This window comes from Adiantum capillus-veneris, chromosome 7, assembly GCF_014529385.1.
Source record: "Adiantum capillus-veneris isolate H3 chromosome 7, ASM1452938v2, whole genome shotgun sequence".
NCBI classification, from domain to species: Eukaryota; Viridiplantae; Streptophyta; class Polypodiopsida; order Polypodiales; family Pteridaceae; genus Adiantum; species Adiantum capillus-veneris.
In genome coordinates this window covers 41,035,428-41,047,339 of record NC_140937.1, presented here as the reverse complement: position 1 = coordinate 41,047,339, position 11,912 = coordinate 41,035,428, and positions in this window count along the sequence as shown.

The window sequence follows — 11,912 nt, the reverse complement described above, 5'->3', positions numbered from 1 at the left end:
GCACTTTTCTAGAGGCCCACCAAGCTTGAATATTTCTATACAAGTCAGTCACTTCATCCTTACTTCTTGCATAACACCATAATTCACACAAACACTTGTGCTCATCTTGAAAATTTTATGCACATATTGAGTAGTGTGAATTTGTAGACTTTGTTCCCAATGAAAGAAACAAGAATGCTCTCTAACCTCCATAAAATTGTTGGGCTCACTGCTAAATACTGTGCAGATGTCTCTCCACTTTGCTCCTGCCAAGTCATCCATGAATCAACACTTGGATGATGTCCACCTTTGTCAAGTAGCACGGCATTCATCATTTCCCTGAACATGATTAGTGTCTGCATATCTTTGTATTGCAACTTACATATGGCAATGGTTTGAATTTCTTGAATTTTTCATAGGTATAAGGTTGGTCAATGGTTTAGATGAAAAAAAAAAAAATATTCACATTCCCATCTTGTTGCATTCTATTAACTAGTTCAGCACCGGATTCATGACATTTTGAACATGTGACATCTTTTGTTTGGATCAGTACATTTCCCATGGAAATACTTGTACCCACATGTGTTCTTCAACCTAAGCAATTAGGACTCCACCCCAACTCCAATCCTTGTACCAGTGATGGCTTCTTTCATCTTGCTAAAACTTGAGAATGCAATTACTACGTAACTGTCAAATTGTATGCACATTGATTATTCTCTTACATGAATCGAAAGATTACTTTACGTATGGATCAATGGTCTCATCTCTTACAAGATAAAGAGAAGCTCATTGTTATTTAGTTGTTCTCCATTTTCACAAAAAAACTGGTTCCACTACCATTTGTTTGCATTATTTAGTTGCAAATGCATAGGGATAGTTGTAGGTACTTTGAGGCCACACAGGAAACAAGCTCTTTTTTCCATTGGATTGAAGATTATAATACACCCTTGGCAACTAAGTGGTTGTGAATTTCAAGATAGATGAAAAAAACGGGTCTAGTTGTTCTTGGCAATAGGCAATAAATAGTGCAAGGACATTCCCAAGGTAGAATTGGACTTCACCCCACTATGGAAGCACTTTAGAGTTTTGTTTGTCGAGCTTAACATACCCACAAAAAGCAATTGATGTCATTAACTTTCTTGTCCATGATGTTTTATTTGCACGTTTGTTTATTACCCTAATGTACCATTGTTTGCAAAGACAAAGTGTCCACCATAATTAATTTACTTAGCAAAGGTAATCTCTCTCTCTCTCTATGTGTTGTGTGTTGTAGCTGTTTTAACTTATAAATAAGACATAAATAATCAAAACTATTGTATACGATACAGGTGTGTGTGTGTGTGTGTGTGTGTTGTAACCCACTCTGTCCCAGGCACCATTTACAATGGGTCAATAGTAGCCCATTAAATAATGGGCCTACTACCTAATCTGAGAAATGAGGTAAGGTGGTTGAAATGTAAGCCAGGCCATCGTTATGAGAAAGGGATTCTGTGATTCTGTTAATTATGTCCTTCTTTTGAAACCATGAAGACAAAATTTATGTATATAATTTTAATATCTTTTCCAAGCAAAGAAGCAATTGGAAGAGGAGTATAATATAAGGTATAGGGGGCTTATACACGTACTACGAGAAGCTTTATGTGGACAATTACTGTTCTTTTTTAAGAATTCAATTGGTGGGATATCTAATAGGTCTCTTTTCCAAGAGAGCTTTTGGTCATAAGCTCCTACACAAGGGTTATGTAGTTCAATAGAAAAGTTAAAGAATTGGACATTAGTGGCAAAAAAGCCAGATGGTGAAGTAAACCCATGTTAAAGGTTGGTTCAATCTTTAAGCAGTTGGGATAAAAAAGATTAATCTCATCTGAGAATCATCTGTTGTTGAGGCTTAATAAGTCATCCATATATCTATAAGTATGATTAAAAAGTGGAAGTATATGATATTTACTTTGTCACTCATGGTTTTGAGAAACAATTTTGTATTTAAAGAAGGCTAAGTATAGATTACACATTATAGGTGAGCAAGAAAATCCCATAGGAATTCCTAGCTTTGATTAAAGCACTATCCTCCAAAGAGAATGGTACAGTTATCAAGTACCCAAGATATGTTATTCAATAGTTTTACATCATTGAAGTGAAGGGGATGACAAGATTGTGTCTTTTTTATCCATGTATGTTGTCTAGAGAGTGATATGTAAAAGTATCTATTAACTCTAGCATTCTTGAAGGCCAGCTTAATCATCTGAGATAGAACATCTTTCAATCCTAATCCCCTTCCAAAGGTATATTCTCATAGCATGAGTGATATAGAGATGAAAGATTTGTTTCGGTAGGTTAAGAGTAACCTTAGTGGAATTTTTAACTAACCAAAAAGGGTTATAGTGAATTTGAAGAAAGTTAGAGAAAATTTTCTGTTTAGAGGCACATATATTTTCAAATTAAAAAAGAATAAGGTCAAGGAAAAAGGTAATATCTTTGGTAATGTTAGAAAAAATACTATTCGAGGCATCAAATATCCATCTTATGCTCGTGTAACTTATAGGTGCAAAAAAGTACAGGAAGTTTGGTATTTTGATCAAAATACCCTAACTTTCAAGATGTTTTGAAATATCATAAAAGACTTCATAGGGGGAAGTTTTAAGTGGTGGGAATTCCTTCCCAAAAATCCTAGAGTGTGCTGCATTCCAAGCCAAGTTTTTGCATATAAGAGTGGGACAATTGGAGCTTTTATCAAGTCCAACAATAAACCAGTTATGTGAAAGTTTTTGAAAGTACTCAGCTAGTTGTGGTGTGATCTAAGAGCTGTTAGTAGATAGCCATTGAAAAGGTATATGTGAGATCTTTTGAAAGAAGCATTTTTCAACCAATTTTATTAAGTCTAGTAGGACTATCTTCTCCAGCCGAAGAGTACCGACAAGGTCAATTAAACAACTCAGCAAAGTTGTTAAAGCAAGATATTGGTTTTTACGAAAAGTGGGTATGTGATTAAGTCCTTTAGCAAGGATTTTCTTGGTTGCGGTATTTTCAATGAGATCTAGACTACAAGTGTAGACATGTAAGCCATAAATGTCAAAATCTTTGCAATATGAGATAAATTTATCACAATCACAGACATAGGGTTGTGGCTTAAGAAATCAGTACTATAGACCACATTCTGAATAGGTCATTGATACCTCCAACCAATAAGAACATTATCAAGTATCTTATGGTTTCCAAATCATAAGTCAAAAAATTCACAAAAAACTGTTTTAGGGGTATACCCAATTCAGAAGTACATTTTGAAAAACTTAATGCTCGTAAATAAACTTTTTGTCATACTCCTTTTTGGTGAGAGATAACCTTCCAAAAGGGCCAACAACAACTTGCACAATCATAAGTGATCATAAGTCAAGAAGGTGCCTGATGGGGTGTTCTTTCCTCTTCCCCTAGTGAAGATACGAGATTTTCCTCTAGTAAAATTAGAGGAGCTGGGAGTCAGGAATGAAGTGAAAGAATTGGGGGTGCAAGAGAATTGGGTCTTTTCAGTGAGGGAGAATCATCATTATCAATACAAGGCTTAAGAAGATTGGTGATAATCTTAACACCCTTGTAATTTGCAGAGGTAGTTAAATAGGTCCAAGGTCATTAGCTTTCAATTCTTTGAGGATATCTAGCATACACCCACAAAAAATGTTGAAAGCAATTAGAGAAATAACCAGTTGTTTTTGGCCTAGCCACCTAGCCAAGAGCAGATGAGAGACAAAATGAAAGTCCATCGGTTTTTCAGGAAAGAGTTGGTCCGAATGATTGAGGATAAATGAGATAGCATGGTCAAATTACATAATGCAGGATTCACATGAAGCTTTAGGATCAATAAAATTTATAAACACATTTAACATAAGGTGGAAAGACATTCCAAATGGATTCTATGTAGAAATCAGGATTACTTTTAGCAAACTCCATGTTCTCTTTTGTTCGTATGTATAGACCTGTATTAGATGAGCACTTGGAGTGGTCTATCCTGTTGAGGTTGAAGGGGACTCTAATGAGTTCTCCTTTGTCTAAGAACTGGCCTCCTTTCAAAATTTTGAGTCTACAGTCCTCAATAGTGGCAGCTGGGAGGTTAGCCAAATATACCCAAGTTTTGCTAAGAATAGGTGCCAAAAAAGCTTTGTTAGGAAGAACCCAAAACTAATGGTCCACACCAAAGGATTTAATTTCAATGTGCCTAACAGGAAGGAAATGAAAAACCTTGGGTACCATTTCTAAAAGGTTAGAGTCACTTAGGGAGCAAATATTGTTTTGGAGTTCCATAACAACCTCAAGTGCTGCGCTATCTCTGCAGAATATTCCACCGGTTTGAGTTATAGAGGGGGCAGTAGGGGCACTAATAAAAGGTGGATTGACCCCACACAATTTTTTCAAAAAGTTAGATAGATCTGCTCTAGAAGAAGAAAATAAGGCAAGCTCTTGCTGATATTGTATAGAAAGAATAGGCAATTGGGCTATGTACTGGAAATCATATTCACCCCATCTTTGGAGTCCTTGTTCAAAGTAGCCAGAATTTTGACCAAATCATTAAAGGATAGCATGTGTAAGATAGAAAATTTTTTGTCAGAAGATAAAGCCAATCATATATTAATTGAGAAGCATCCAGACTACCAATACATCTAAGGACAAGAGAGGTAGCCACAGAAAGGGGTTTAGAAGATAGTTCCAAGCCTTGCGAGAGAGTAAGGGTCTACAATAGAAAAAATTAGTTAGTAAGTCATGGATTATTTGTGGTATTAAGTAATACAGTGTTTGGCCGTCTAGCCAAAAAAGGTCTAGTTCTAATAGCTAGGGCATTTTAGGAGTCTGGTCCTTTAGTAGGTAGAATCTAATTCGTTCTAAAATCCTTGTATGTTTCTCTGGGTCGTGGTTTACCGTCATGCGAGTTGTCAACTTAAAATGTTTGTGATCTTGAAAGAAAGTATATATAAGATTAGTCCAATAGTTTGGGCCTGCAATCCTTAAATTGGCAAGGTCAGAGACCATGAAAGACGTGAGCAGGAAACCAAAATCTTAGCCTATGTAGGAGCACCTAACACCAACCAACCAATCAATATAAAGGCAGTGGGTCCAAGCATAGAACCAAGATTCAAGATAATCCCTAAAGCCAGTGTTTCGGTTTTGTCAAGAAAATGAGAAAACCTTATGTATAGGACGTGTGTGTAGCTGTTTTAACTTATATAATAAGACGTAAATGAACTTTTACATTCAAAGATAGTTGGCTTCAGAGAAAAGGTAAAAATTAGTAACAAAACAACTCACTCTTACTATTATCTTTGTACATGGCATATGAGAATGAAGCCTCATTCTAGTATACAATGATAGTGATTCAATAAAGAACTACTTCCCAAATGGTAAGAGCAAGTGTACAATCTGATAGACAATAGCTTTAAGCCAAAAAGAAATTCCAAGAAAGGATAGAGTCCTCACATGTATTCATCCAACAAGACAACAGATTCATTAGCCTGGGATGTGTATTACAATTTTCATTGGACTATATCAATTATTATCCATGTCCAACTTACAACTCTTTTTAACTTAAAAACACAATCCAAAATGTTCATGTCTTTAAGTTCTTTAATAAAAAAAAGGTTTATTATCTCATTTATTGTCAGTAATTGTATGTATGGTTTCTATATAGCCCAATGTTTTATAAGACCTTTAAATATATATTTAACATATATATCAGTTTGATCAAAAGGCCATTACCCATTTTGATCCAAGTGTCCTATTTTAACCCATAGGTTAGTCTTTCAAATATTGTTTTGCCAATTTGTTAGGCCCAATTCCTAAGTACCATAAATCATAAAGTATCTTGATTAACAGCTTGAGATATGTACCAATACAAGAATAACTTTACTAATTTTTGTCAGGCACTGATTTCACTAGCTTTACTAAGTACCATGAAGCTATAAAGTGTCCATAATACCAACTACAGATACCTCCCATTTTTTAGAAAAACTCGGCTTATGTTGGCAAGCCAAATCAAAATTCTCATATTCATTTGGGCTTACAAATATCAACCTACCAGAGTTTGTAAGTTAATGAGAAAAAACACTAAATGAGCCCAATCTAGGAAGCTTAGTAAAAGGAAACTATTGATAGCTTTGTCTATCCAAAAGAGAAAAAACCCATATATGTTACCAGCATTGTCAACGTCATGCAATATAAGCTAACAAGCAAAATTCTTTGCAAGTATAACACACCCAAAAATGGCATAAGGGAAGACAAAACCCCCTTACACTATGCAGTAGTATGCAGAAATTTCCATGCATCTGATACAAAGTATGCAGAAATTTCCATGCATCTCTAGGCCAAACAAATGACAGATCAAGTATAAGAATCCCCCCATTTTTCTCTATTCGAATATTTCCACATTAAGCACCACTACACTGTTGTGCATGGGTTACCAAAACATCCTCATCCAAAATGAATTACATGCGTTGTACAAGCTAAAAAACCTTTTGTCACAAGAAAATAAACCCCTTTACACTACACGGTTATATCAGATATCTCCATGCGTCTGATACAGAATAAAACAACCCCTACTCTAGGCAAAACAAACGACAAAATCAAGTATAAGATCCCATTTTTCTCTATCCAAATATTGCCACATGAAGCACCACCACACTGGTTGTGCATGGGGTACCAAAACATCCTCATCCAAAATTACAGGCGTTGTACAAGCTAAAAAAAGACTTTTGTCACAAGAAACTAATAACCAAAAAACCCTAACAGTAATCAACATGATTAGTTCCAACTATCATCATCAAAAGAAAAAAAAGTACTACAAGACATAATTTTGTTTCATCTTCAATCGCATAGTTATGCATTTGCAAAAAAATATCAAAGAAAACACTAGGTACAGCTAGTAGGTGACTGCGCAATTTAGCTAAAAGTAACTTAACTTCCATGAAGGAAAAACCATAATGCATGTCATCAAGGTACTATTATCAAGGTGAGTACTGACCTGAGATGGTAGCTCAACAACCTCCATCGCTGCTTAGTACCAAAAAATCCCTCACAAATCTCCTTGAAATACACACGCAGAGAAAAAATACCCACAGACTAAGTGAGGGGTAAGAGCACCCTCACCTTATATAGCACCTCCTAGCATGTTCAAGGTGAGGACACTCCACGATCAAGTACTCAGTAGGTACTGCCTCCCAAGCCGCCTCTATGGCTACTTCTACTTACATACGGGGAGTTTAGAGGGAGAGAGAGCAAGTGTAGGGTTTATCATATGCTTCTACGAGTTGTAGTGTAGTTAAGGGGGACAAAGAGAGCCAATAGGAGTGAGGTTTAAGGTATTGAAAGCCACTACCTCAAAAACATCTCCCAAGGGTGGGTTCCCATGGAATGTTTGGAAGGAGGAGGGTTACACCCCATTATAATTAAAGAAAACCACATCGACTAATTCGGTTTTCAACTTGAGAATGTTTAAACAAGGGATCTGTGTATGAAAAAAATATTTTTTTTTGTTCTATATATATAATCAAACTACTGTATAGGTATACATGTGTGTGTGTGTACCTGCCCTGTCCCAGGAACCATACACAATGGGTCGATAGTAGGCCCATTATGAATGGGCCTACTACCTAATCAGAGAAATGAGGTTAAGGTGGTTGATATACAAGCTAGGCCAATCGTTATGAGAAAGGCATTCTGTGATTTTGTTATTTATGTCCTTTCAAAAGAAACCATTAAGACAAAATTTATGTAAAAGAATTTTAATATCTTCCCAAGCAAAGAAGTAGTTGGAAGAGGAGTATACTATAAGGTATAGGAGGCTTATACACGTACTAAGAGCAGCTTTATGTGAACGATTACTGTTCTTTTTTAAGAATCCAATAGGTGGGATATCTAATAGGTCTCTTTTCCAAGAGAACTTCTGGTCATAGTCTCCTACACAAGGTTTATGTAGTTCAATAGGAAAGTTAAGAATTGGACAATAGTGGAAAAAAATTGAGATGGTGAAGTAGACCCATGTTTAAAGGTTGGTTCAATTTTTAAAGCAATTGGGATAAACAAGATTAATCTCATGTGAGAATAATCTATTGTTGAGGCTTAGTAAGTCATCCATATATCTATAAGTAAGATTAAAAAGTGGAAGTAAATGATATTTACTTTTGTCACTCATGGTTTTGAGAAAACAATTTGTATTTAAAGAAAGCTAAGTATAGATTACACATTACAGGTGAGAAAGAAAATCCCATAGGAATTTCTAGCTTTGATTAAAGCACTATCCTCCAAAGAGAATGGTACAGTTATCAAGTACCCAAGATATGTATTGAATAGTTTTACATCATTGAAGTGAAGAGGATGACAAGATTGTGTATTTTTTATCCATGTATGTTGTCTAGAGAGTGATATGTAAAAGTATCTATTAACTCTAGCATTCTTGAAGCAAGCTTAATCATATGAGATAGAACATCTTTCAATTCTAATTCCCCTTCCAAAGGTATATTCTCATAGCATTGAGTGATATCAGTTGAAGAGATGAAAAATTTGTTTTGATAGGTTAAGAGTAACCTCAATGGCATTTTTAACTAACCAAAAAGGGTTATAATGAATTTGAAGAAAGTTAGAGCAAATTTTGTTTTTAGAGGCACATATATTTTCAGATTCAAAAAGAATAAGGTCAAGGCAAAGGGTAATATCTTTGGTAATGTTAGAAAAAATTCTATTCGAGGCATCAGATATCCATCTAAACTTATGCTTGTGTAACTTGTAGGTGCGAAAAAGTACAGGAAGTTTGGTATTTTGATCAAAGTACCCTATATTTGCAAGATGTTTTGAAATATCATAAGTGACTTCATAGGGGGAAGTTTTAAGTGGTGTGAATTCCTTCCCAAAATTCCTAGAGTGTGTTGCACTCCAAGCCAAGTTTTTGCATATAATGGTGGGACAATTGGAGCTTTTATCAAGTCCAACAATAAACCAGTTATATGAAAGTTTTTGAAAGTCCTCAGCTAGTTGTGGTGTGACCCAAGAGATGCTAGTAGATAGCCATTGAAAAGGTAATATGTGAGATCTTTTGAAAGAAGCATTTTTCAACCAATTTTATTAAGTCATGTAGGACTATCTTCTTTAGTCGAAGTGTATTGACAAGGTCAGTTTAAACAACTAAGGAAAGCTGTTAAAGAAAGATATGGGTTTTTAGGAAAAGTGGGTATGTGATTAAGTTTTTTAGCAAGATTTCTTGATTGCGGTATTTTCAATGAGATCCATACTACAAGTGTAGACATGTAAGCCATAAATATCAAAATCTTTGTAGTATGAGATAAATTTATCACAATCACAAACAGGCATAGTGCTGTGTCTTAAGAAATTAGTACTATAGACCACATTCTTAATAGTTTGTTGATACCTCCAACCAATAAGAACATTATCAAGTATCACATGGTTTCCAAATATAATTCAAAAATTCACAAAAAAGTGTTTTAGGGTATACCCAATCTAGAAGCACATTTTGAAAAGACAATGCTCGTAAATAAACTTTTTGTCATATGCCTTTTTGGTGAGAGATAACCTTCCACAAGGCCAACAACAACCTGCACAATCATAAGTGATCATAAGTTAAGAAGGTGCCTGATGGGGGTGTTCCTTCCTCTTTCCCTAGTGAAGCTACGAGATTTTCTTCCAGTAAAATTAGAGGAGGAGCTGGGAGTCAGGAATAAAGTGAAAGAATTGGGGGTGGAAAAGGGTCTTTTCAGTGAGGGGGAATCATCATCATCAATACAAGTCTTAAGAAGACTGTGATAATCTTAACACCTTTGTAATTTGCATAGGTAGTTAAATAGGTCCCAGGTTCATTAGCTTTCAATTCTTTAAGGATATCTAGCATAAGCCCATGAAAAATGTTGAAAGAAATTTGAGCAATAACCAATTGTTTGGTCTGGCCACCTAGCCAAGAGAAAATGAGAGACAAATGAAAGTCCACTTGTTTTTTAGGAAAGAGCTTGTTCGCATGATTGAGGATAAACCAAATAGCATGGTCAAACCACATAATGCTGAATTCACATGAAGCTTTAGGATCAAGAAATTTACAAGCACATTTAACATAAGATGGAAAGACATTCCAAATGGATTCTCTCTAGAAATCAGGATTACTTTTAGCAAACTCCATGTTCCCTTTTGTTCGTATGTATAGACCTGTATTAGATGAGCACTTGGAGTGGTCTATCAGGTTGAGGTTGAAGGGGGCTCTAATGAGTTATCCTTTGTCTAAGGACTGGCCTTCTTTCAGAATTTTGAGTCTACAGTCCTCATAGTGGCAGCTGGGAGGTTAGCGAGATATACCCAAGTTTCGAATAGGTGCCAAAAAAGCTTTGTTAGGAAGAGCCCAAAGCTGATGGTCCACACCAAAGGATTCAATTTCAATTTGCAATTTCAATTTGTCTAACAACAAGGAAAGGAAAGAACCTTGGATACCTTGGGTATCATTTTTAAAAACCAAAAAAACCCCAATAGTAATCAACATGATTAGTTCCAACTATCATCATCAAAAAAAAAAAAAGTAGTACAAGCCATAATTTCATCTTCAATCGCATAGTTATGCATTCAAAAAAAAAAATCAAAGAAAAAACCAAGTACAGCTAGTCGGTGACTACACAATTTAGTAGAAAATAACTTAACTTCCATGAAGGAAAAACCATTAATGTATGTCATCAGGGTACTATTATCAAGGTGAGTACCGAACTGAGATGGTAGCTCAACAACCTCCATAGCTACTTAGTATCAAAAAAGCCCTCACACCTCTCCTTGAAATACACATGTAGAGAGAAAAAACCCACAGACTAAGTGAGGGGCCAGAGCACCCTCACCTTATATAATGCCTCATGGCATGTTCAAGGTGAAGACGCCCCATGATCAAGTACTTAGTAGCTACTGCCTCCCAAGCCACCTCTAGGCCACTCCTGCTTTACATACGGGGAGTTGAGAGGGAGAGGGAGAGAGAGAACGTGTAGGGGTTATCATACGCTTCTACTACGTTGTAGTGTAGCCAAGGGGGATAGAGAGAGCCAACAGGAGTGATGTTTAAAATAATGAAAGCCACTACCTCAAAAAAAACTTCTAAGGGGTAGGTTCCCATGGTATGTTTAGAAGGAAGAGGGTTACCCTTCATTTTAAAAAAAAAAAACACACCAACTTATTTGGTTTTAGCTTGAAAATCTGTTAGCAGCAGCTAACACATGCTACACCAAATATACATCGAGCGGGAGATATGCTATGGATGTCACAATATTTACAATCACTTTTTATAAGTCTTGGGCTCACTTAGAGTTTCAAAGTTGTATTTGGTAGTTTGAGGGCTCAAGCTTAAAAACCCATAGTAGAAGGGTATGTGGGTGAAAGCCCTTAGAAGGAAGCCTTTAGGCAAGGAGGCTTCATTCTTGAGTATCCACTCTTGAGGATCCACTTTTGAGAGCTCCCTCTCTCTAGAGTGTTTACTCTTTGGCCTAGCCTTGAGCTTAATGCCCATGCTTAAGAGGCTAGTGCTAACCATTGTAATTAGAGAAAGCTCTTCTTGATTAATCTAAATCTTATATTCTCATTAGTCAACTTCTTCTGTACATTTCATCTTGTCATGAAGTAGTATTACACTTTCATTATTCTAGATTTGAGAGATGTATGTACTTCTTGCTAGTAACCACTCTTATCTCTCTACGAGCAATTGATTTGCGATATTTAGCATCACAAATTAGGTTGATTAAGTTGGGTCTTAATCTTGTAATTTGTGTATGTGCCCTATTCTTTGCTTGTGTGTAGATAGGTTTTATGAAGCTCTAGCACCATTCACTTCGTGTGTATAAGCTATTGATGAAGTGCCGCAATTGACATGTGGAATTAGTGTGTGCTTATCATTAGTGTGCTTGGGGTTTCTAGTCTATGGCAAGTCC